This window comes from Primulina eburnea, chromosome 14 (genome assembly GCF_022965805.1).
Source record: "Primulina eburnea isolate SZY01 chromosome 14, ASM2296580v1, whole genome shotgun sequence".
In the NCBI taxonomy this organism is placed as follows: Eukaryota; Viridiplantae; Streptophyta; class Magnoliopsida; order Lamiales; family Gesneriaceae; genus Primulina; species Primulina eburnea.
In genome coordinates, this window is record NC_133114.1 from 14,465,151 (window position 1) to 14,493,091 (window position 27,941).

Below are 27,941 nucleotides of genomic sequence, written 5' to 3' on the forward strand. Positions count from 1 at the left end.
TTTTGGAAACGTCTGCATGCAGCGATGGGGACCAAGTTATTGTTCAGTACAGCGTTCCATCCTCAAACCGATGGTTAGTCAATAAGAGTTATACAGATTTTAGAAGATTAACTGCGATCAAGTGTTATTGATTTCCAAGGCAGTTGGGAACCAAAGTTACCTCTAGTGGAGTTCACCTACAATAATAGTTTCCAATCTTCAATTGGTATGGCTCCTTTTGAGGCACTCTATGGAAGGAAGTGTAGATCTCCAATTCATTGGGACGAGGTTGGGGAAAGAAGAGATATTGGCCCAGATGTGATTGAAGATACTGCCGCGCTTGTAGTCAAAATTCGTGAGAGAATGAAGACCGCACAAAGCCGACAAAAGAGTTATGCGGACAAAAGACGAAGGGACTTAGAGTTTGCAGTGGGCGGCCATGTATTTGTGAAAATAGCACCTATGAAGGGTGTTATGCGCTTTGGCAAGAAAGGCAAGCTGAGTTCAAGATTTATTGGTGCATTCAAGATTTTGGAGAAGATTGGGACACTATCCTATAGAGTGGCGTTGCCACCAGCGCTTTCAGGAGTTCACAATGTGTTCCATATTTCAATGCTGCGGAAGTACATGTCGAATCCGTCACATGTGCTTAATTATAAACCACTCCAACGAACTCCAAACATGACCTATGAGGAAAGACCTGTCCAGATCTTAGCAAGGCAAGAAAGAAGATTGCGAAACAAAGTCATTCCAATGGTCAAGGTCAAATGGCTGAATCACTCGGAAGAGGAAGCTACTTGGGAAACGAGAGGAACTTGAAGAGTCGCTATCCAGATCTATTCGGTAAGTTCTAATTTCGAGGACAAAATTTTATTTTAAGGGGGGAGGAATTGTAAGGTCCAAAATTTAAACGACGTAATCCAACTGCATGCAAATCTAGGAAATATGAAAATAATTAATTAATTGATTTAGTTGCTAAATTATTTGTGTGACATGCATGATTTCATATTGAATATGATTTAATTGTCATTTTTGCATAAAGCTATATTTTAAGGAATATTCAAGTGGCGATCGAAGAACGGAGACCGAGGACTGAAAACGTAAAACGTTTTATTTAATAATTATTTTTAAAATATGATTGTGGGTTTTTCTTATTTTTGAAAAATAAAGGGGTTTTGAGGTGATTTTATACGCCGGGACGTAAATTTTTTCGGTGTTGGTGTTTCAAAAAAAATACGAACTTCTTGGCAACCCGGCTATTTAATTTACAAACTTATTTTTTTACCAAAACTATTTTTATATGTTAATTAAAGACTAATTAAGCACTAATGGACCTAATTATATGTTTAATGGGCCTAAGCCAAATTAGTAAGCAATTAACAATAAAATATATTAAAAACCCTCCCCAAAACCACAACTTCACTCCACACAATCCCAAAATTGTAAAACTCTTCCCCCAGCAGCCCTACTTTACAAAGCACATGGCACACACACTTTAAGCTATGAAGAAATTTTCGTGGGAAGCTTAGGGAGATTCAAGCCAAAGGTTCTTGTCCGTTCTTCGCAATCGTCAACGGTTTTTCATACGTAAATTATGCAAAGACACGCCTATTCTTTCCTTCAAAAACCATCATCACATCATAGTATTCTTTTATGCATGGAGAACATGAAAAACAAGCAACACATTATGTATTTTTCGTTTTTGTATGTATCATGTAAGTTTCAAGTAGGATTTTTTTATCCAAATTGTGTTGTTTATGTGCATAAAGGGGCTGCCATGACTAGGAAGTGTTATGGTATTGTTTTACAGGAGTTTAAGGTGTCTTAGAACCACACAAAACGCAACATCAAGCACAGAACACAAGCTGGAGACGTGTTGCTGTCATGGAGGCTTAGTTCGCTTGTTTAAGGGTTGGGCTTGGTTTGGCTGCAACCAGAGGCTAGCCACGTTTGTGAGTAAGTCCAGGTCAGAGTCCTAGCCATGCTAGGACTCGAGCTAAGGGGCTTGGGAAGATTCCTTGACAGCAAGGACTGCTACCCGAGAAACTGCCACTTTGGTGCACATGGTGTAGAGCTTGTTTGGGGTGAGGGGGCTTGGCCTGTGTAAAGGCCTAGATATCCTTGCTTGAAAATTTGCGGAAAATTAAATTTTTTTTTTCTTTTTAAAATAAATGGATTGCCTCATTCATAAAATCAACTGACAAATCAAGTTCAATGTTTAAAGTATAGCAGCGGAAGAAAATAAAGTTTGCCAAAAAGAACAATTTAAAAATATCCAACAACTGATAAAAATTGTTTGCGGAATAAAATAATAAATGCTGAACTGAGGTCCTCGGGTGCCACTACTGCCGACCCAAGCTGGCTCACTGGTCCCCGCCCTCGGCCCTGGCCTCATCAGTACCTACAACAATCAAGTCTAGTGAGCCTAAAGACTCAGCATGCAAATATCGTAGGTAACGAGTAAATACTAATGCAAAATTTGCATGGGATAAAATATCATGTCATGAGGCATACTGAAAATAACTTGTACTGAGCAATTATAATACGTACATAACTGAACTGAAAATCATAGTAAAAATGCTTGCTCCTTGGAGCCCTGTACTGAAATAACTGGTAAAAATTTTCTGTTGAGATTATGGTCTACGCCTGTGGCCCCTGCACTGAAGAACTGATCGGTAACTGGCTACCGGGGAGTATCAAAGTGAACTGAACTGACCAGTCACTGGCGATCGGGTGGTACCAAACTGAACTGATCGGTCACTCGCGACCGTGTAAAATAATGCTCCCATAATAGTGAATTGACCACAAGTAATATCGCATAAATCTCAAAAACAAGTATTTTCTATTTTCATGCACGTAATATAATCAAATGGCATAATGAAAATATCCTGTATATTTTACCAACTGGATTGGATCGTTCCCAGGCTCGCTGCAACCTAAATATGTCATCAAAAATATGCAATAGCTTATACTTGTCCAACTATGCAATTCAAGTTCAAAAAAATACGACTATGACGCCTAATGACTTCGTATTTAATCATCACTCCGAACCAACCTGAACCAACACTAAACCGACGTATAGTCATGATTAAAATACGCTTAAAATTATGAAATAATGCTCCTAAAATGAAGGGGGTCGAAATCTAGGTGAAATGGAGGCCAAAACAAGAAACGCTCTTTCGAGAGTCAATTTGGCACATCGCACCGTAAATTCTCGTACGACCTCAAAAATGATCCGAATCACAAACGGTCAAAAACATGACCTTCCTAACTCAATGGGGTACTGTTCAGTCCAAGGCCATAGGCTAAAAGCCGACCGAGAACTCGAACGAGCCTCCGAACCGACACAGCAACTTGCTGTAAATTTCCAGCAGCTGTACCATCGCGTATCTTGTGTTGTTTTCGAGACTACCAGCCATTGGGGCGTGAACCACCGACCAGAGACTCTTACCAACATCCCAAGGAATGATTTGAACCATGGCTAAGGGCCCTAGGCCAGCCACAATCCTCACCATTCCAGCAACCAACCAAAAGCTCTTACCGAGGGCCCTCATGCGTGCGTGTGTGGTATTGTGCTTCGCTTGCTGTCTCGACTCGTTCCAGTGGCCATTGATTGACCATGGCGCGATCTAGACAAATAGGGGCATGGTATGAACCGTGGCTAAGGGCCATAGGCCATCCAAGATCCATACCAACCCAACAAAAGCTGAACTCTTATGCTGTCAAAACCGAAGGGGGCCGAGAGGGGAGGGGCTGTTCATGCTTTAAAATTGAAAACCGATGAGCCATGGACCAAGCCACCAAAAGGGCGACTTAGTCACGTCTTAGACATGCTAGGGAAGTGATCTAACCATGGCTATAGGCCATTGGGGCAGCCAAGTCAGAAGTTGCTGTCATTTGCGAATTCAAGCAAGCATGGGGACTGAAATATTGGACTAAAGTGATCCTAATCCATGCTAGAACATGTCTAGATGTCACCTTGGGAGCTTGGAATCGAACCAATACCTGAAACTCACAACACAAGGCAAACCGTGAAATGCATCTTGAAATATCGAAAGTTCTGCATGTATAAGTTTCTGAAATTTGCTGGTATATTTCGGTTTTTTGCTCACTAAAACATGATCATGTACTAAAAAATAATTGATAATAGGACTTGATTGAGGTTTGAAAGAAATCTTGACATGCCTGGTTTCGTTTTGAAAGAAAACGAACGAAACGACGACGACGCGGCGCGGAGGAGTGGAACGCTTTCTTTCCTACCTTTCTTGCTCTCGATTTTTCTCTCCTCTTTTAAGCTATGAACCTCACGGTTTTAACACTCTGAAAATGCTCTGAATTTCGAAATTTGGGAGAGGGGAAATGGTTAGGAGTGTGTGAGGGAGATCCACTAATAAAGGGATACCAAGTCTACCTCTCTTTGAAATTTGAAAAGTTGTTTGATATCAAATCTTCTTGGGGTGCTTGTGGATAGGGTGGCCGATTTTCTCACTTCTAATCTAGACTAGGATAATGCTCATTAATTAATTAATTAAGGTGGATCAAGAATTAAAAAGATTTTGCATGCTAAACAAAGAATGGGTCAAGGATGATGAGTTGGCAAGGCATTCTTAATCATCTAAAGTGGCCGAAATTTTTAATAAAATGAAGGGAGGAATTGTTGATTATTTACTAAATTACTAACTCTTAAAAACCTCACTAATCCCTTAAATAATTTAGTGAATAAAACCCTTAATAATAGGAACTTCATTGAATTAATTTCCTACTCACCTCAAGTAACTAAATAAATCCTCAAACCTTCTTATTGACTTAAATGAACTTACTTATTAGCTAAATTAAATTCTGGAAATATTTTCTGAACCTTAAATTTTATCTCTAAACTCCAACTCCAGTCCGGCCTCACTAAAATACGGTCAAGAAGAGAGGACTGAATCGTCAAAGTTGATAGACGAGGAACTCTACCTTGAGGGTATGACTCTAGATCAAACCTCTGAATCTCAAGCTGAAGAGGTCTCTGAATCATCAAATGAGCCATCACTGCGACTTTTCTGCTCAGTGCATCTGCCACTACATTAGCTTTACCCGGGTGGTAGCTAATGTCACAGTCATAGTCTTTCACAAGCTCCAACCAACGCCTCTGTCGCATGTTCAGCTCTTTCTGCGTAAAGAAATACTTGAGGCTTTTGTGGTCGGTAAAGATCTGGCACTTCTCTCCATACAAATAATGCCTCCAGATCTTCAGGGCGAATACTACGGCGGCCAACTCTAGATCATGGGTGGGGTAGTTCTTCTCGTGGATTTTCAGCTGTCGAGAAGAATATGCTATCACTCTGCCATGCTGCATCAATACTGCGCCAAGACCGAGCTTCGAAGCATCGGTATACAGAACAAACTCGTCGGGTCCTGACGGTGTGGCCAAAACTAGTGCTGAAATAAGAGCTTGCTTCAAAGTATCGAAGCTCTTCTGGCACTCATCGCTCCACACAAACTTCACATTCTTCTTTGTCAATGATGTGAGTGGAACGACAATGGAGGAGAATCCCTGGATGAACTTTCTGTAATATCCTGCTAGCCCCAGAAAACTGCGGATCTCGGATGCATTCTGAGGCACAACCCAATCTCTGACTGCTGCAACTTTTGCTGGGTCTACCTCGATGCCACTTCTAGAAACGATGTGGCCTAAGAACGCCACCTTCTCTAACAAGAATTCGCACTTACTGAACTTTGCGAATAATTTGTGCTCCTGCAATGTCTGCAACACTGTAGTCAGATGCCTGCTGTGCTCCTCCCGACTCTTGGAGTAGACGAGAATGTCATCTATGAACACTATCACAAACTGATCGAGATACGGCTGAAATACGCGATTCATGAGATCTATGAAGATCGCTGGCGCATTCGTCAGACCGAACGGCATCACAAGGAACTCGTAGTGACCATAACACGTCCTGAAGGCAGTCTTGGAAACATCAGCATCTCTCACCCTCAACTGGTGATAACCAGAGCGCAAATCAATCTTGGAGAAAATCAAAGCTCCCTGCAACTGGTCAAACAGATCCTCAATCCTCGGCAGTGGGTATTTATTCTTCACTGTAGCCCTGTTCAACTCCCGGTAGTCAATGCAAAGCCTCATAGAGCCATCCTTCTTCTTAACAAACAAGGCTGGCGCGCCCCATGGAGAAAAGCTCGAGAGAATGAATTCTTTATCGAGAAGTTCCTGAATCTGCTTCTTAAGCTCTGCCATCTCTGTCGGTGCTAATCGGTACGGCGCTTTGGATATCGGAGGCGTACCTGGCATAAGCTCAATGGAAAACTCCACCTCTCTCTCGGGTGACATACCAGACACGTCTTCGGGAAAAACGTCTAAGAAATCTCTGACAATCGGAACATCTGAGGCTGACTGGCTGGGTTCCTCGGGGACAGATAAAAAGGTCGCTAGAAATGCCCGACACCGTCTATGCATGAGCTTCCTGGCCTGAACATAAGGGATAATGCACGGTAAAAGAAAGTACCTGTCCAGCTCAAATAAGAACTGCTCCATTCCAGGCGGTCAGACAAGAAGAGATCTCCGCTGGAAGTCTATCAACACTCTGTTCCTCAATAGCCAGCCCATCCCTAGGATAATGTCAAATTCTGGCATCGGTAGCACAATCAGATCCGCATAAACAAGATTACCGTGCAGCTCAAGGTCTATATCTCGGATAACATTGGTAGCTGCCATCTCCTCGCCTGACGGCAACACTACTGAAAAGGCTATATCTAGCCCAATGGTCTTGATCTTGAGAAAGTTTGCAAAGACCTCCGAAATAAACGAGTCAGTGGCCCCCGAGTCTATCAAGGCCTTGCTAGCGGAACCAGATATAAAAATTCTCCTTGTCAACAACATAGTCTCCGGGTTGGTTTCCGCGGCATGGAGAGCAAAAAACTCTGCCTTGAGTAGGCAGATTCCTCTGAGGGCACTGCAGCAACATGTGGTCTGGACTACCACACTTAAAAAACTTTCCTGAGCCAGACTTACACGCTTCAGGATGGCGGCGTGAGCACTTGGGACAGACTGGGTGCTCAAAAGTCCACGGGGCTAGGCGCCCCTGCTGCTGCTGGCCTCTGTTTCTTGGCGGCCCATGAAATGGCCTCTTGTTTTGCTGTTGATGCTGATGAGGAGGAGGGCGGTGTGGTACCTGGACTGGGCGCTTGCCCTGGCGATCCCTGTCGATATCCCGCAGATCCTGCTCTGCGGCTAGGGCTTTGGAGACCGCAATCTCATAAGTAGTAGGGTCAGACACCCTAACATCCCGGCGCAAGATCGGCCGTAGACCCACCAGGAAATGCATCAACTTGGCTTTGGCATCATTCGCGATTAGGGGCACAAAATGACAGCCCCTCTCGAACTTACGGATGAACTCCGTAACCGTCATATCACCCTGCCTCAGACTCATGAACTCGGTGGTCAACCTGGTGCGCACTTCCTCAGCAAAATATTTGGAGTAGAAAACCTCCGTGAAGCGTATCCAAGTCAGTGTAGCCAAGGTCAAGGCTACTGACGCTCCTTCCCACCATAAGCGGGCATCTCCACTGAACAGATAGGTGGCACATTGGACTCTATCTGCATCTCCCAGCTCCATAAACTCGAAGATGACCTCGAGGGATTTGATCCATCCCTCGGCAATCATGGGGTCAGACGTCCCAGAAAACTCCTTCGGGCGCATCTTCATAAACCTTTCATAGACAGCCTCGGGCCCTGTCGGCCTGGCTGCGGCAGTGGCAACGGCATTGTTCCCCGCAAACTGTGCGAAGAACTGCGTCATCCCAGCTAGCATCTGGGCATTCATATCCGGTGGAGGAGGAGGAGGAGGTGCCTGCCTCTCTTGTCTCTGATCAAACCCGTTCTCATGACGGCGCCCACCACCGCCTCTCGGGCGTCCGACTTGACGTCTAGGGGGCATAATGTTCCATACATAACCCATATGTAACTAACATGCATAATTCCATAATTTACTTTAAATGAACACTGAAATACTGAAAAATCTGGTCGAAATTATTTCATGGAAGCATGCTGTCAAAATAATTCATGCTTTAAATAAAATGCTGAACTGTAAAACTTACAGACCGACGGCGTGGCTTCGTGAGCTTCTCGTGGTCAGTAGTAGTGTAACCCTATACAGAACCACCGCTCTGATACCAATTGTAAAGGCCTAGAAATCCTTACTTGAAAATTTGCGGAAAATTAAAATTTTTTTTTCTTTTTAAGATAAATGGATTGCCTCATTCATAAAATCAACTGACAAATCAAGTTCAATGTTTAAAGTATAGCAGCGGAAGAAAATAAAGTTTGCCAAAAAGAAAAATTTAAAAATATCCAACAACTGATAAAAATTGTTTGCGGTATAAAATAATAAATGCTGAACTGAGGTCCTCGGGTACCACTACTGCCGACCCAAGCTGGCTCACTGGTCCCCGCCCTCGGCCCTGGCCTCATCAGTACCTACAACAATCAAGTCTAGTGAGCCTAAAGACTCAGCATGCAAATATCGTAGGTAACGAGTAAATACTAAAGTAAAATTTGCATGGGATAAAATATCATGTCATGAGGCATACTGAAAATAACTTGTACTGAGCAATTATAATACGTACATAACTGAACTGAAAATCATAGTAAAAATGCTTGCTCCTTGGAGCCCTGTACTGAAATAACTGGTAAAAATTTTCTGTTGAGATTATGGTCTACGCCTGTGGCCCCTGCACTGAAGAACTGATCGGTAACTGGCTACCGGGGAGTATCAAAGTGAACTGAACTGACCGGTCACTGGCGACCGGGTGGTACCAAACTGAACTGATCGGTCACTCGCGACCGTGTAAAATAATGCTCCCATAATAGTGAATTGACCACAAGTAATATCGCATAAATCTCAAAAACAAGTATTTTCTATTTTCATGCACGTAATATAATCAAATGGCATAATGAAAATATCCTGTATATTTTACCAACTGGATTGGATCGTTCCCAGGCTCGCTGCAACCTAAATATGTCATCAAAAATATGCAATAGCTTATACTTGTCCAACTATGCAATTCAAGTTCAAAAAAATGCGACTATGACGCCTAATGACTTCGTATTTAATCATCACTCCGAACCAACCTGAACCAACACTGAACCGACGTATAGTCATGATTAAAATACGATTAAAATTATGAAATAATGCTCCTAAAATGAAGGGGGTCGAAATCTAGGTGAAATGGAGGCCAAAACAAGAAACTCTCTTTCGAGGGTCAATTTGGCACATCGCACCGTAAATTCTCGTACGACCTCAAAAATGATCCGAAACACAAACGGTCAAAAACATGACCTTCCTAACTCAATGGGGTACTGTCGAGTCCAAGTCCATAGGCTAAAAGCCGACCGAGAACTCGAACGAGCCTCCGAACCAACACAGCAACTTGCTGTAAATTTCCAGCAGCTGTACCATCACGTATCTTGTGTTGTTTTCGAGACTACCGGCCATTGGGGCGTGAACCACCGACCATAGAATCTTACCAACATCCCAAGGAATGATTTGAACCATGGCTAAGGGCCCTAGGCCAGCCACAATCCTCACCATTCCAGCAACCAACCAAAAGCTCTTACCGAGGGCCTCATGTGTGCGTGTGTGGTGTTGTGCTTCGCTTGCTGTCTCGACTCGTTCCAGTGGCCATTGATTGACCATGGCACGATCTAGACATCTAGGGGCATAGTATGAACCGTGGCTAAGGGCCATAGACCAACCAAGATCCATACCAACCCAACCAAAGCCGAACTCATATGCTGTCAAAACCGAAGAGGGCCGAGAGAGGAGGGGCTGTTCATGCTTTAAAATTGAGAACCGATGAGCCATGGACCAAGCCACCAAAATGGCGACTTAGTCACGTCTTAGACATGCTAGGGAACTGATCTAACCATGGCTATAGGCCTTTGGGGCAGCCAAGTCAGATCCTTTCTCCTTGACAGCAAAACCGAAACTTCGAGACACAAAATGGCACCGATAATAAAGTTGCTGTCATTTGCGAATTCAAGCAAGCATGGGGACTGAAATATTGGACTAAAGTGATCCTAATCCATGCTAGAAAATGTCTAGATGTCACCTTGGGAGCCTGGAATCGAACCAATACCTGAAACTCACAACACAAGGCAAACCGTGAAATGCATCTTGAAATATCGATAATTCTGCATGTATAAGTTTCTGAAATTTGCTGGTATATTTCGGTTTTTTGCTCACTAAAACATGATCATGTACTGAAAAATAATTGATAATAGGACTTGGTTGAGGTTTGAAAGAAATCTAGACATGCCTGTTTCGTTTTGAAAGAAAACGAACGAAACGACGACGACGAGGCGTGGAGGAGTGGAACGCTTTCTTTCCTACCTTTCTTGCTCTCGATTTTTCTCTCCTCTTTTAAGCTATGAACCTCACGGTTTTAACACTCTGAAAATGCTCTGAATTTCGAAATTTGGGAGAGGGGAAATGGTTAGGAGTGTGTGAGGGAGATCCACTAATATAGGGATACCAAGTCTACCTCTCTTTGAAATTTGAAAAGTTGTTTGATATCAAATCTTTTTGGGGTGCTTGTGGATGGGGTGGCCGATTTTCTCACTTCTAATCTAGACTAGGATAATGCTCATTAATTAATTAATTAAGGTGGATCAAGAATTAAAAAGATTTTGCATGCTAAACAAAGAATGGGTCAAGGATGATGAGTTGGCAAGGCATTCTTAATCATCTAAAGTGGCCGAAATTTTTAATAAAATGAAGGGAGGAATTGTTGATTATTTACTAAATTACTAACTCTTAAAAGCCTCACTAATCCCTTAAATAATTTAGTGAATAAAACCCTTAATAATAGGAACTTCATTGAATTAATTTCCTACTCACCTCAAGTAACTAAATAAATCCTCAAACCTTCTTATTGACTTAAATGAACTTACTTATTAGCTAAATTAAATTCTGGAAATATTTTCTGAACCTTAAATTTTATCTCTAAACTCCAACTCCAGTCCGGCCTCACTGAAATAACTGAAAGAATAAAATTAAACTGCTGACTAAAATAATTAACTTCAAAGAAAAGCATTTAAATAATCATGCAATGAAGTCAATTTAATTTAAAATACTAGAATTATGCATGGCTTATACGTAGACTGATTTACGGGTTCTACAGCCTGGGTTTCGAAGGCTGGGTCTGAGGGGGTCCTTAGGGTCCTAAGTAAGTGCACATCAGGTGGGTTCAGGGGTTAGGCTCGCTGGTAGGGTCCTACGAATTAGAACAAGGAATCCTTCCATCCTAGGACTCTCGGCCAGCTTAGGTTATGGGATTGGGGGCTTCGTTTTTCTTTTTGAGGTGTTTTACGTGGGATCCTTGGGTCCAGTAGGGTGCTCTAACATGTTGGTCAGGGTCTGGTTCATTATGGCTCGGGGGTGACTCGATAAAATCGGAAGACGACTCGGGGTCGAAGATTTTGTGTCATATTAGGGTTTCCTAAACCTAAAAACTTGAACAACAGCTCACGGGGGTCGAGTCGTGGTTCATGGGGACTGAAATAATATAAAAAGACTAAATTTAGAATTTAGGAATTTTATATTAAAGTTTGGGATTTTTCGAAATTAAAACTCATTCAAAACGTCCAATTACGAATTAATTAAAAAGCCTCATTTTTAAGCTAAATAAAATAATGGGAATTTTAATTTAAACTTAAATAATTATTTGGGACATGTTAGAGTCAAGAAAATCAAGAAAATGTCAAAAACGTAAAACGTCACGTCCAGGGGTAAAACGGTCTTTTTACACCGGAAAATTAGTAAACGTCATGGCAGTGCCCTATTTGCTGTTTTATATGCTAATATGTTAATGTATCATGTTTATGAATTTTTACATGTTGAAATATTTCTAAATGTCATGAATTAATAAGGATTAAATTGGACTAATAAAAGACATGTTGCATGCTTGGTTTAAAATGAAAAATTTTATATGCATGATTTTTCTAAGTGATGATAACATGTTGAAGGATGTGAAAGGATTGTGACTAACACGATGATATGTTGGAGATATCGTGAGGGTTATGGTCCCAGTGGGAGCCCGACGATCGTATTTCCTTGGATACGGATATGTATATGTATATGTATACGATGATATGATATTACATAAGGCCAGTGCCCAGTTGACCGGTGAGAGTGTTGCTGGAGTCTCCCGCCGCCCAGTACTGTGGTTACATGTAGATGGATCCATCGCCTAACACGTATATGAAAGTCACAATCAACGATCTGAATTCAAAAAACACGAACATGAATATGATTATGAATACGAATATGGATATGGACATGATTATGGATATGATTTGAATAGGTGTATGTTATACGTTTATGTTTCTTTTGAAAATGTTCACGTTTAAAGTTTATGCATTATTAAGAAAATGATATTTTAAGTATAAGTATTTTTCACTGTTATATTTTAACTGTATTACATATTACTTGTTATCAAAGATAGGACATGTTGAATCTTTAGACTCACTAGGTGTGTTGATGCAGGTGAGATAAATAGCAATGATATTGGAGGCCTTGACGAGTGACTTGCTGGACTGTCGGTGCACATAACCCGAGGACTAGCGCTTCTATTTTCGCATTTAAGTTTACGACTATTAAGTTAAAGATTTTTTTACGATAATTTACTTTATGCTTTTGAGAGATTTTTGAGAGGTAGCATGGGCTACACTTTTCAAATATTTATTGTTTTTTAGGTTTGGTAAAACGATTTACGATTTCATGTTTGACTTCTTCCTTTGGATTTGCAAGTACTAGTAGGATGGATTATTTTAGAAATGGTGACAAGATATTTTAAAATATTTATATATAAGTATATTTTTACGTAGATTTTTAAAAAAAATTCTAGTACTTTTTAGAAAACGAATAAGCACACGTTTCATTATACATAATAGAACTGGATATACCAACAACTTGTTGTTTTTAATGCTTTAAATGCTGCATCAATATTCAGTCTCTTTTTACTTGAAGAGCAGTTAATTTGCCTTGGACTTGATCTCTGTGCTGGATAACTGGTCGAGCTGACTCAAACTGGAATCAACTGAGGCTGAACCGCATTGATCATCTACTCTGATATGATATAGCAGTTAAGTGGCGGTAATTATTGTGGGGACCCGGACGCTGATCTTTTTCTTAATCTTCTTTTGGGATTTAATTATCAGTTCTGATAAACAGGGTCTAAAAATTTTTCTTTTTAAAATGTCAAGTGCGGAAGGTAATGGAATCTAAATAATATACATTTCAGTATAAAAGTACAATGCTGTACAATAGTCTTTCAACTAATCTCGGGTTCAGTTACTAAGTTCCAGTACTAAACCATGTCTACAGTAAGTCCGGAATCACCACGCTAATTCTTCTTCTCTCCTCATCCTCTTGACCCCGATCCAACCCCACCTGTTGTCATGCACACATACAAAACAAGACAACAGCCGGATAACTCCGGTGAGAATAAATCCCAGTATAAAACATGGTAGACATGCATATACACAAAGTAAATCATGAATAAAACTAAAAGCAATAGGTTTCATAATCTATGAAATCAAATCAAATAAGCATGCAACTCGAATCTGATAAACATGCAACTCAAATCAAATCATAAAACATGATATCATAATTGAAAGCAATACCAATGGGTTTCATAGTCTATGAAACCACATTCATAAACGCATGCAGTTCTAGTCAAATCATGTCTAGACTCGACTCAACTATAACTCTAGGGATCCCGGTGTGAATAAGACGTCAATGGCTGTCACCTACCCTCCCAATCGGGGTGACTGTACGTCTTATTCCTAGACTTCGGTCTGAGCTGTATCGAGTAATCTACAATAGGAGGGTGTCTGCTCCTACGTAACGATACACCGAACGTCTAGAAGTCTAACTATCTGTCAAACTTTCTATCTCAAATGCAATTTATAACGATCTGTAAACAAAGCATGTTCATTTCAAAAGATTTGAATATAAGTCTATAAACAAATCCTAATCATATCAAAAGATAAACAATAATCAAGTATGTGATTTTATTGGGAAACTCAAATCAGATCTGATTTGAGTTATATCTTCCGAAATATCACATGAATTATACCTTTGTCGTCCCGGTCTGACGAAGACGAAGTCTCGAAGTCGAATCTGTCCATATCAATCTGATAATGACAAACCACATAAATACAATATCAGTATATATCTCAGTTCAGAATCTGTTCTGATCAATACTCAACTCGGTATACAATCTGATCCAAGTCAACAATATAACAATGAATCTCAATCAGTATCATATCTGATCAATCTAAATCAATACTGATGTTTCGACGGCATAACAATACAATCTGAATAACCCCGTCAATCTGAACATCACATATATAATACTAGAACTCATAATCTCGATATCGGTATATTCAAAATCAGTGATACACAATTCTGATATCAAAATCTTAGTCAATATCTTTCGAAAATCATAACAATTACATAAATAGTCTGTTCTTTAATTTGACTTCCATTATACAATATCTACGGTAGCAGAAACATCATATCTGAATCATATTCGATTCTAGCAACCTCATAATTTGAAATCATGTCTAAACGTAACAAAACTTACGTCCAGATGAAGCCTGCGTCGATAGGGACACATTACTGAAGTCAGATTCTAATTCAGACAGACGGATTTCTCACAAAAGGCGTAAGGATATTTCACTCTTTCCCAGAAACCTTTTCTCGATCCTTTATCCTCGTTTCTGAAGAAATCTCGAAGCATACATATATATAAATATATACACATATACGATGCATGCAAGAAGGCAAGTGTCTCATCTCACCTATTCCACGTCTCGCGCTCGGGCGGTAAGAAAGTACCGCTCGAGCGCGGCACTTTCTGTCCGGATGCTTAGCTTATTATCCATTGGCGCTCGGGTGGTAACTTTCTACCGCTCGGACGCCACAAGTTCTGTCCGAATGATGTTCCTATTGAACACCGGCGCTCGAGCGGTCATATTCTACCGCTCGGGCGCCAGATGTTCTGTCCAAGATCTACACTTAAAATGTACCGACGCCCGGCTTCCTTGCTTCAGCTCCTGAAATCTCAATTCTATCAATTAATCAACGTCTGATTACAGGAATTAATTCTTGGGCATTACATTTCTCCCCCTCTTAGATCTGAGTTCGTTCTCGAACTCACAAGTAATCAATTCAGATATATCAGAAGAAATGTATACAGAGTTTTAAATCAAAAACTCATCTCAATGAATCCATTCTGAAATCTCAATCTTATATTCTCAATTCTATCTCTCAAATGGCTTTGAGAAAATCAATTTCGCAACACTGGCTATACACTATCCGTATATGTCAATCTACAGTTCATAGTAATTCAATACTATTGACGGTTACCAATTCTGTTTAGCCCGATCAAGGATATATTCAATCTTCCACTCCAAATACCAAGCATCATCATCTGATGTTGGTTTATCAAATATGTCATTTCTGAGCTATCTTTATTCCTTTCTGAATCTTCTTTATAAAGACTCTGTAGTACTCACTGTACAATGTGTCGTCTGTAACTATCTCAGTACTCTTTTGATAGCTATCACCACACAATCACCCATAAAGTAACAATACCTAATGTCAACTACTGCTAACATCCAGCACTACCGCTCTCTGGATATCTTCCATATCTGCATAGTACACTCTGGCTATTCGTCAATCGGTGAAAAATCTGCGAAATAACGTATGGTATACTCTGCCATATGTGCACAATGAATCATAATCACAATCTGATACATTTTTATTTCCACATTCTGTGCAATCTGATTATTTCTTTGACATCAATCTGTGTCATTTGCTCATGTTTGTACATCATCTTGTACAAACTGATAAATATAGATTGAACAATGTGTCAACCACAATCATATCATATTCCAATCTGGAGAAATTGGCGGTAATTTCATTACGAAAGCCATAGAAATGCACTCCCATTTCTATTCAGAAACATACACATATGTAATAATCTTCTGATTTCTGTCTTCATTTGTTGACAATTCGTACAATTCAGTACAATTTCTGCCAAAATTTCAGTACAAATCTGTCACAACTGACTTAATCTGTCTATATCAAAACTGTCTGTTCGAATATCATATATTCTCAGTCACAAACATGACAACTGAAGTCACTACAGCGCATTGCTGACACTATCTGTGATTTCAGATCCGAACTATTCGGCATAACAATCACTTAATAATAAAATTAAAGAAGAAATACCTACCTGGTATTCGGCTCTGACTATCAATATCAATTCTGTTATACAATACTGAAACATTCTGATATCACAAGCTAGTCAATTTCATACAGAACACAAAATCATATATCTGTTACTCTGATCGATGCTCCATTCTGATTATCAATCAAGCTCTGAACATTCTGATCGCATTTCTGAATAGCTGTACCTCTCGAAAACAACTCTGATACAATTGAACTGTATAAATTCTCAACGGTTCACAACAATCTGTATCATATACGAATTCAAAACAACAGTAATATCAAATCAGATACAAAATATCAGTAACCTATACAGATCTAGTGAGTTCAGTGAACTCATAAAACAACTGGTTCTAGTAAATATCTTCATGTCATTCGGATCAACTGCTATATCTCATCTGCAATTAAAATATGCTCCCCAAAACAATATAAGATGTCTCACATACTGATTTAGAACAATAACAATATTCAGCAGATATAAAGCAACAGTCGAATAAGATAATTTGTCAAATCAGACATAGTAATTTCTGACATTTCTGACATTTCTGAAATCTCTGATCTTCTGACATCGGTATCATTCTCAATCACTGATCCCAATTTCATCTGTGTCAAGGTCAATCTGTATACTAATTTCAGATATCACTTACTCTGAATACAATCTGTTTCAAGCGGAATTCTTATCTGAATAATTTCTGTATACAATCATCACAGTTCTCAAAATATTCAATATAATCTTCAGATATTTGATTAAATAAATCAAATGCTGCAGTTATATCAAAATCTCATAAATACAATGAACATAAAATCATCATAACATTTCTGAAGATACTGACACATGCCAAAGAGAAACACTAAATCAGATGTAACTCCTGGTCGATATTCTTCTACTGATCTTTCAATTCCTTCTGTATCATTCTGTACGCTCAATATCATTCTATACTGAATTCTAAAACAACAATCAGTATCTGATCTGAATTCAATTCTGAAATCTATCTTTCTGATATAAAGCAATTCTAAAATCTTATCTGGCAACATCAGCCACTTCTCACCTCATTGGAAAATCTGCCAATGCTAGGCTCGATTTCAGTGGATCTACTGAATACATAAGGATGCAATCTGCTCCTTTCTGTACTAATCGAGTCATATACAATACAGATATCAAAGGAATTCTAAATCTTGAATCCTTATCGTGGTATCTCCACTGATCAGTCATCTCTGGTCTGACTCTTACCATTTCTGGAAAAATTCTACAATATGTCTGTACTTGTTCAGCATATACATATCAATAATGCGTTCAAATCAGAAAACACAAGTACATGATAATCTATCTCTATTTCGTTCTCATCTTACTGTAGTATACACTATATACAGAAATCTCTGATATCAACATTTCCCCAACAAGCAAGGACATCAATACTACAGTACAACCAACCCAACAGATATAGCATATCTCCATGCAACTCAGTCAAAGATATTCTTAACAAATGCATTAGTATATATCAATACATATGCAATAGAATCATAAAGAATAGTACCTGTTGTAAATTCTGGATCTGTGTTTTCAATTGAACTCTGTTCCCTACAATCTTCGGGAACGCTTCTGGGGGCAAACTTTAACAAAGTGTCCCGGCTGTCCACAAATATTACATCTACCAGTCACTCCCTGGCATTGCTCGGTGGCATGTCTCCCTCCACAACTCCGGCAATACACTCCAGTATGGCTTGGACCAGAAACGCTAGAGCTAGATGAACCACTTCCCATCTTCTTGAATGGCTTCTTCCGAGCTTTCAGCAAATCTTGCTTTTCACTCGTACTGCCTCGATCAAATCGAAAAGGGGATTGCTGTGTCTGGGGTTGCTTCACACACAACCTCCCTAGCTGTCTAATCAGACTCGCCTCAGCTCTCTTCGCTCTATTCAGGATGTCAGCAAAATGGTAAGGTCGCTGCAGATTCATCAATGCAACTACCTCTGAATTCAATCCTCTGATGAACTGATTCACTACAGCTTCATCATTCCCAGCTAAATGAGGAACAAAACACAATAAAGTAGAGAATTTAGCAGCATATTCATCAATATTCAATTGGCCTTGTCTCAAATTCTCAAATTCTGCTCTTTTGTCCTCCCGGTATGAAACTGGGAAAAATCTTTGATAGAATTCAGCTTTGAAGACTTCCCACGTGATCACAATACCACGTTGTGCTAATACTCCGTTAATTGTAATCCACCAACTTCTGGCAACCTCTCGTAACTGGTGGAATACCAGTTTAACTTTCTGTTCATCTGTACAATCAAGGAAATCAAACAATATTTCTATGTCATCCAACCAGTTCTGACAGTCTTCAGATGTCTCGATACCACTCAAAATTGGCGGCTGAAATAACTGTAATTCTACCAAATTAGTTCTATATGAGTTTCTGATGCATCTATCTGTTCAGACGAAGTACTACCCTTTTCTGAAATTCTTCGAGGCGGTATATCTGAATAATCAAACAGATTAGTACATAATCTATACAATCTGTCTCAGCCCTCCTCTGATCATATACGTCTAATCCAGACTCGGTTCTGATTCAGGCTTAACAATTACATGCTGCAATCAACTCAGATACAAACAACATGTAATAGGGAAAACAGTAAATCATGCTAGCACATATCATGCAAGTCAACATTGACATAAATTTCATGCTAGCAATCACATGCAAGGAAGAAAGTTCAATATACCCCGCTCATTCTCTACTACCTCAGTCTAGAAGATCTATCAACTCTGACTATCTCAATCTAAAGAAAACATGGCTCTGATACAACCTGTTGTGGGGACCCGGACTGTGGGGACCCGGACGCTGATCATCTTCTTAATCATCGTTGGGATTTAATTATCAGTTCTGATAAACAGGGTCTAAAAATTTTTCTTTTTAAAATGTAAATGCGGAAGGTAATGGAATCTAAATAATATACATCTCTGTATAACAACTACAATTCAGTAGAAAAGCACAATACTGTACAACCTCAATCTAGGGTTTAGTTACTAAGTTCAAGTAATAAAACAAGTCTACAGTAAGTCCGGAATCACCACGCTATCTAGTCCAGCCTCTTTCTCATCTTGACCCTGATCCAGCCCCACCTGTTGTCATGCACACATACAAAACAAGACAACAGCCGGATAACTCCGGTGAGAATAAATCCCAGTATAAAACATGGTAAGCATGTATATAAATAATCTAAATCATAAAACATGCTATCATGAATATATTCACAGCAATAGATTCCATAATCTATGAAATCTACTCAAAATAAGCATGCAACTCCATTCAGATAAACATGCAATTCAAATCAAATCATATAAACATGCTATCATGTCTGAAAGCCATAAACATGGGTTTCATAGTCTATGAAACCACATCTCTAACACATGCAGTTCTAGTCAAATCATGTCTAGACTCGACTCAACTATAACTCTAGGGATCCCGGGGTCAATAAGACGATCTGTCACCTACTCTCCAATCGGGGTGACGGTACGTCTTATTCCTAGACTTCGGTCTGATCTGTATCGAATAATCTACAATAGGACGATGTCTGCTCCTATGTAACGATACACCGAACGTCTAGAAGTCTGACTGATCTGTCAAACTTTCCTATCTTAATGCAATGCATAACAATCTGTAAACAAAGCATAATCATATCAACATATAAATAAAGCATATTCAAATCAGAATATAAAAATATCTAGTATGTGATTTTATTGGGAAACTCAAATAGGATCTTATTTGAGTTATGTCTTCCCATATATCACATGAATTATACTTTTGTCGTCCCGGTCTGACGATGACGAAGACCTGTATTCAAATCTGTCCATCTCGAATCTGAAATGACAATATTGAATATGCTGTATCAGTGAATAACTCAATATACAATCTGTTCTGATCAATACTCAATTCAGTATACAATCTGATCAATGTCTGAACAAGATACAATCTGAGTCATATCAATAATATCACAATCTAATCGAAATCATATATGAATCTGATCAATCTAACTCAACTGATGTTTCGACGGCATAACAATACAATCTGAATAACCCCGTCAATCTGAACATCACAAATATAATTCTGAACTCATAATCTGTGCCCCCATAATTCATACTCTGAATATTAACACAATTCTGATATAAAATCTCAGTCAATATCTTTCAAAAATCATAACAATTACAGGAACAGTCTGTTCTTTAATCTGACTTCAATTCTATAATGTCTACGGTAGTAGAAACATCATATCTGAATCATATTCAATTCTGACAATATCATAAATTCAAATCATGTCTAAACGTAATAAAACTTACGTCCAGTTGTAGCCTGCGTTGATAGGAACACAGTACTGAAGTCAGATTCAAAATCTAAGGGACGGATTTCTCACAAAAGGCGTAAGGATATTTCAACCCTTATACAGGAACCTATTTCTCGATTTTCCCTTCCTCGATTTCTGAGGAATGCCAAAGGATATACGTATATATATCCACTTTGCATGTCCAAGCTACGTGTTTACTTTTTGTGACTTTAGGTCGGCGCTCGAGCGGTGCTAATCTACCGCTCGAGCGCGGTATATTCTGTCCAGCAATTACAAGTCGCACCCTTGGCGCTCGGGCGGTCGAAATCTACCGCCCGGGCGCCGAACCTTCTGTCCGAGCAATAACTTGTGATGCATTGGCGCTCGGGCGGTGCTTTTCTACCGCTCGAGCGCCGAGGGTTCTGTCCAAAAACTTGGCTAACAATTGCAACGACGCCCGACCTTGTCATATCGGTTCATTTGAGGTCTTATAACGTTAATCATGCCAATTAATCAACATCTGATTAAAATGATCAAATTTCGGCCATTACATTTCTCCCCCTCTTAGATCTGAGTTCGTCCTCGAACTCACCAGCAATTCCATTTAGATATAATAGAAGAAATGTATACAGAGTTTAACTTAAACTCTCATCTCACTCACTCCATTATGAAATTTCTTTCTGGTATCACCCTCTGATTTCAAATATGAAATAAGACTTCATAAACTATACTATCATAATACTTCTCAAATTAACTCTGACAAAATCAATCTTGCCATGTTGGTTATACCACATCCGTATAAACCAGTTACAATTTTTAACAAAACAATATTAGTACTTTTTATTCAATCTGTTTACCCTGATCAAGGACCTGTATAGTCTTTAGCTTCGAAGACCAATCGTCATCATCTGACGTTGGTTTCTAGAATCGGTTCATTCTGAACTATCTTTATCTTCTTTCGAATTCTCTTCAAAAGAAATAGAAATCTATAGTATTCACGGTCACTGTCTTGCCTATAACTATCCCATTACCAACTCTGATACGCTGATAGGTATTGTCACATAGTGATACTAAGTCATATCCATTAGTGCTAACATCCAGCACTATATAGCTCTACCAAAGCCTTCCAATATCTGGATAAACTATACTCTGACTGTCTGTTAATCTGCGACAAATCTCAGGAAAAAAACTCATGATATATTCTGTCATAAGTACAAAATCAACCAGAAAATCACAATCTGATATAATCTACTGTGGCATTCTGATCTTTCTGACCACTTTTCTGACATCAATCTGTGTCATGGGGTCAGGGATCATGTTTGTACGATATCTGGTACAAACTGATAGATATAGATCGAACAATCTGTCAATCTTAATCATATCACAATCTGTAGAAAATTGGCGGTAATTTCATTACGAAAGACATAGAAATGTACTCTCATTTCAATTTAGAATTATACAATTCTGTAATAAATCTTCTGATTTCTATCTTTCTGTCTTTTCTGTTAGCAATTCAGACATATCAGTACAAATTTCTGCCAACATTTCACTACAATCCTGTTATAACTGATCTCATCTGTCTATATCACCATTATCTATTCGAATATCATACATGCTCAGTCACAACATGACAACTGAAGTCACTACAGCGCCTTTCTGCCATTATCTGTGATTTCAACTTCGAACTACTGACATCAACAAATTAGTGAATAACATAAATGAAAGAAAATATACCTACCTGGTATACAGCTCTGACTATCGATATCAAGCTTGGCTGTACAATTCTGACATTTCTGAAATTTCTGATGTCGGTTTCTTATCAATCCCTGATTGCAATCTCAACTGTAACGCAATCAATCTGTATACTAATTTTCAGATATCGCATACTTTGAATACAATCTGTTGTGGATTCTGGGTCTGTTTCTCACTTAACGCTGTTCCCTAAGATCTTCGGGACCGTCTCTGGGGACAAACTTTAGCAAAATGCCCCAGCTGTTTACAGATATTGCATCTACCAAGCACTCCTTTGCATTGCTCTGAGGAATGTCTCCCTCCGCAAGTCCTACAATAGACATCGGTATGGCTTGGACTGGAACCACTTGAGCTAGAGGAACCACTTCCCAACTTCTTGAATGGCTTCTTTCGAGCCTTCAGCACATCTTGCTTGCCACTCGTACTGCCGTGATCATATCGAAGAGGGGATTGTTGTGTCTGAAGTGGCTTCACACACAACCTTGTCAGTTGTCTAATCAGACTCGCCTCAGCTCTCTTTGCTCTACTCAAGATATCAGCAAAATGGTAAGGTCGCTGCAAATTCATAAATGCAACTACCTCCGAATTCAACCCTCTGATGAACTGATTCACTATAGCTTCATCATTTCCAGCTATCTGAGGAGCAAAACGCAGTAGAGTAGAGAATTTAGCAATATATTGGTCAATATTCAGCTGCCCTTGGCTCAAATTTTCAAACTCTAATTTCTTGTCCTCTTGGTACGAAGCTGAGAAAAATCTTCGATAGAATTCAGTTCTGAATATCTCCCACGAAATCCCTGTACCTCTCTGTTCCCACATTCTTCTACTGGTAATCCACCAACTCCTGGCGGCTTCTCGTAACTGATAAGGCACCATTTTAACCCTCTGTTCATCTGTACAGTCAAGTAAGTCAAACAAGATTTCTATATCATCAAACCAGTTCTGACAGTCTTCAGATGTCTCGGAACCACTCAAATTCGGCGGCTGTAATAACTCAAATTCTTTCATCTTTTCTTCTAACTGAGTTTCTGATACATCTCTCTGTTCAGACGAAGTACTGCCCTTTTCTGAAATTCTTCGAGGCGGTATATCTGAATATCAAACAGATTAGTACACAATCTATACCATCTGTCTCAGCCCTCCTCTGATCATATACCTCTGATCCAGACTCGGTTCTGATTCAGGCTTAGTAATTACATGCTGCAATCAACTCAGATAACAAGCAACATGTAATAGGGAAAGCAATAAATCATGCTAGCACACATCATGCAAGTCAACATTGACATAAGTCTCATGTTAGCAATCACATGCAAGGAAAGAAAATTCAATCTACCCCGCTCATTCTCTTCTATCTCAGTCTAAAGAATCTATCAACTCTGACTATCTCAGTCTAAAGGAACTATCAGCTCTGATACCACCTGTTGTGGGGACCCGGACGCTGATCATCTTCTTAATCATCGTTGGGATTTAATTATCAGTTCTGATAAACAGGGTCTAAAAATTTTTCTTTTTAAAATGTAAATGCGGAAGGTAATGGAATCTAAATAATATACATCTCTGTATAACAACTACAATTCAGTAGAAAAGCACAATACTGTACAACCTCAATCTAGGGTTTAGTTACTAAGTTCAAGTAATAAAACAAGTCTACAGTAAGTCCGGATTCACCACGCTATCTAGTCCAGCCTCTTTCTCATCTTGACCCTGATCCAGCCCCACCTGTTGTCATGCACACATACAAAACAAGACAACAGCCGGATAACTCCGGTGAGAATAAATCCCAGTATAAAACATGGTAAGCATGTATATAAATAATCTAAATCATAAAACATGATATCATGAATATATTCACAGCAATAGATTCCATAATCTATGAAATCTACTCAAAATAAGCATGCAACTCCATTCAGATAAACATGCAATTCAAATCAAATAATATAAACATGCTATCATGTCTGAAAGCCATAAACATGGGTTTCATAGTCTATGAAACCACATCTCTAACACATGCAGTTCTAGTCAAATCATGTCTAGACTCGACTCAACTATAACTCTAGGGATCCCGGGGTGAATAAGACGATCTGTCACCTACTCTCCAATCGGGGTGACGGTACGTCTTATTCCTAGACTTCGGTCTGATCTGTATCGAATAATCTACAATAGGACGATGTCTGCTCCTATGTAACGATACACCGAACGTCTAGAAGTCTGACTGATCTGTCAAACTTTCCTATCTTAATGCAATGCATAACAATCTGTAAACAATGCATAATCATATCAACATATAAATAAAGCATATTCAAATCAGAATATAAAAATATCTAGTATGTGATTTTATTGGGAAACTCAAATAGGATCTTATTTGAGTTATGTCTTCCCGTATATCACATGAATTATTCCTTTGTCGTCCCGGTCTGACGATGACGAAGACCTGTATTCAAATCTGTCCATCTCGAATCTGAAATGACAATATTGAATATGCTGTATCAGTGAATAACTCAATATACAATCTGTTCTGATCAATACTCAATTCAGTATACAATCTGATCAATGTCTGAACAAGATACAATCTGAGTCATATCAATAATATCACAATCTAATCGAAATCATATCTGAATCTGATCAATCTAACTCAACTGATGTTTCGACGGCATAACAATACAATCTGAATAACCCCGTCAATCTGAACATCACAAATATAATTCTGAACTCATAATTTGTGCCCACATAATTCATACTCTGAATATTAACACAATTCTGATATAAAATCTCAGTCAATATCTTTCAAAAATCATAACAATTACAGGAACAGTCTGTTCTTTAATCTGACTTCAATTCTATAATGTCTACGGTAGTAGAAACATCATATCTGAATCATATTCAATTCTGACAATATCATAAATTCAAATCATGTCTAAACGTAATAAAACTTACGTCCAGTTGTAGCCTGCGTTGATAGGAACACAGTACTGAAGTCAGATTCAAAATCTAACGGACGGATTTCTCACAAAAGGCGTAAGGATATTTCAACCCTTATACAGGAACCTATTTCTCGATTTTCCCTTCCTCGATTTCTGAGGAATGCCAAAGGATATACGTATATATATCCACTTTGCATGTCCAAGCTACGTGTTTACTTTTTGTGACTTTCGGTCGGCGCTCGAGCGGTGCAAATCTACCGCTCGAGCGCGGTATATTCTGTCCAGCAATTACAAGTCGCACCCTTGGCGCTCGGGCGGTCGAAATCTACCGCCCGGGCGCCGAACCTTCTGTCCGAGCAATAACTTGTGATGCATTGGCGCTCGGGCGGTGCTTTTCTACCGCTCGAGCGCCGAGGGTTCTGTCCAAAAACTTGGCTAACAATTGCAACGACGCCCGACCTTGTCATATCGGTTCATTTGAGTTCTTATAACGTTAATCATGCCAATTAATCAACATCTGATTAAAATGATCAAATTTCGGCCATTACACGGACGCTGATCTTTTTCTTAATCTTCTTTTGGGATTTAATTATCAGTTCTGATAAACAGGGTCTAAAAATTTTTTCTTTTTAAAATGTCAAGTGCGGAAGGTAATGGAATCTAAATAATATACATTTCAGTATAAAAGTACAATACTGTACAATAGTCTTTCAACTAATCTCGGGTTCAGTTACTAAGTTCCAGTACTAAACCACGTCTACAGTAAGTCCGGAATCACCACGCTAATTCTTCTTCTCTCCTCATCCTCTTGACCCCGATCCAGCCCCACCTGTTGTCATGCACACATACAAAACAAGACAACAGCCGGATAACTCCGGTGAGAATAAATCCCAGTATAAAACATGGTAGACATGCATATACACAAAGTAAATCATGAATTATTCTATCATGAATAAAACTAAAAGCAATAGGTTTCATAATCTATGAAATCAAATCAAATAAGCATGCAACTCGAATCTGATAAACATGCAACTCAAATCAAATCATAAAAACATGCTATCATAATTGAAAGCAATACCAATGGGTTTCATAGTCTATGAAACCACATTCATAAACACATGCAGTTCTAGTCAAATCATGTCTAGACTCGACTCAACTATAACTCTAGGGATCCCGGTGTGAATAAGACGTCAATGGCTGTCACCTACCCTCCCAATCGGGGTGACTGTACGTCTTATTCCTAGACTTCGGTCTGAGCTGTATCGAGTAATCTACAATAGGAGGGTGTCTGCTCCTACGTAACGATACACCGAACGTCTAGAAGTCTGACTATCTGTCAAACTTTCCTATCTCAAATGCAATGTATAACGATCTGTAAACAAAGCATGTTCATTTCAAACGATTTGAATATAAGGTTATAAACAAATCCTAATCATATCAAAAGATAAACAATAATCAAGTATATGATTTTATTGGGAAACTCAAATGAGATCTGATTTGAGTTATATCTTCCGAAATATCACATGAATTATACATTTGTCGTCCCGGTCTGACGAAGACGAAGTCTCGAAGTCGAATCTGTCCATATCAATCTGATAATGACAAATCACATAAATACAATATCAGTATATATCTCAGTTCAGAATCTGTTCTGATCAATACTCAACTCGGTATACAATCTGATCCAAGTCAACAATATAACAATGAATCTCAATCAGTATCATATCTGATCAATCTAAATCAATACTGATGTTTCGACGGCATAACAATACAATCTGAATAACCCCGTCAATCTGAACATCACATATATAATACCAGAACTCATAATCTCGATATCGGTATATTCAAAATCAGTGATACACAATTCTGATATCAAAATCTTAGTCAATATCTTTCGAAAATCATAACAATTACAGAAATAGTCAGTTCTTTAATTTGACTTCCATTAAACAATATCTACGGTAGCAGAAACATCATATCTGAATCATATTCGATTCTAGCAAACTCATAATTTCAAATCATGTCTAAACGTAACAAAACTTACGTCCAGATGAAGCCTGCGTCGATAGGGACCATGTACTGAAGTCAGATTCTAATTCGGACAGACGGATTTCTCACAAAAGGCGTAAGGATATTTCACTCTTTCCCAGAAACCTTTTCTCGATCCTTTATCCTCGTTTCTGAAGAAATCTCGAAGCATACATATATATATATATATATATACACACACATATACGATGCATGCAAGAAGGCAAGTGTATCATCTCACCTATTCCACGTCTCGCGCTCGGGCGGTAAGAAAGTACCGCTCGAGCGCGGCACTTTCTGTCCAGATGCTTAGCTTATTATCCATTGGCGCTCGGGCGGTAACTTTCTACCGCTCGGACGCCACAAGTTCTGTCCGAATGATGTTCCTATTGAACACTGGTGCTCGGGCGGTCATATTCTACCTCTCAGGCGCCAGATGTTCTGTCCAACATCTTCACTTAAAATGTACCGACGCCCGGCTTCCTTGCTTCAGCTCCTGAAATCTCAATTCTGTCAATTAATCAATGTCTGATTACAGGAATTAATTCTCGGGCATTACAATTATGAATATTAAGCTCCAATTAAATCGTCAGTTTCAGCTGGTCGTTGGGTTTCGTCTATTGATCAGTTGAACTGTTAAGCT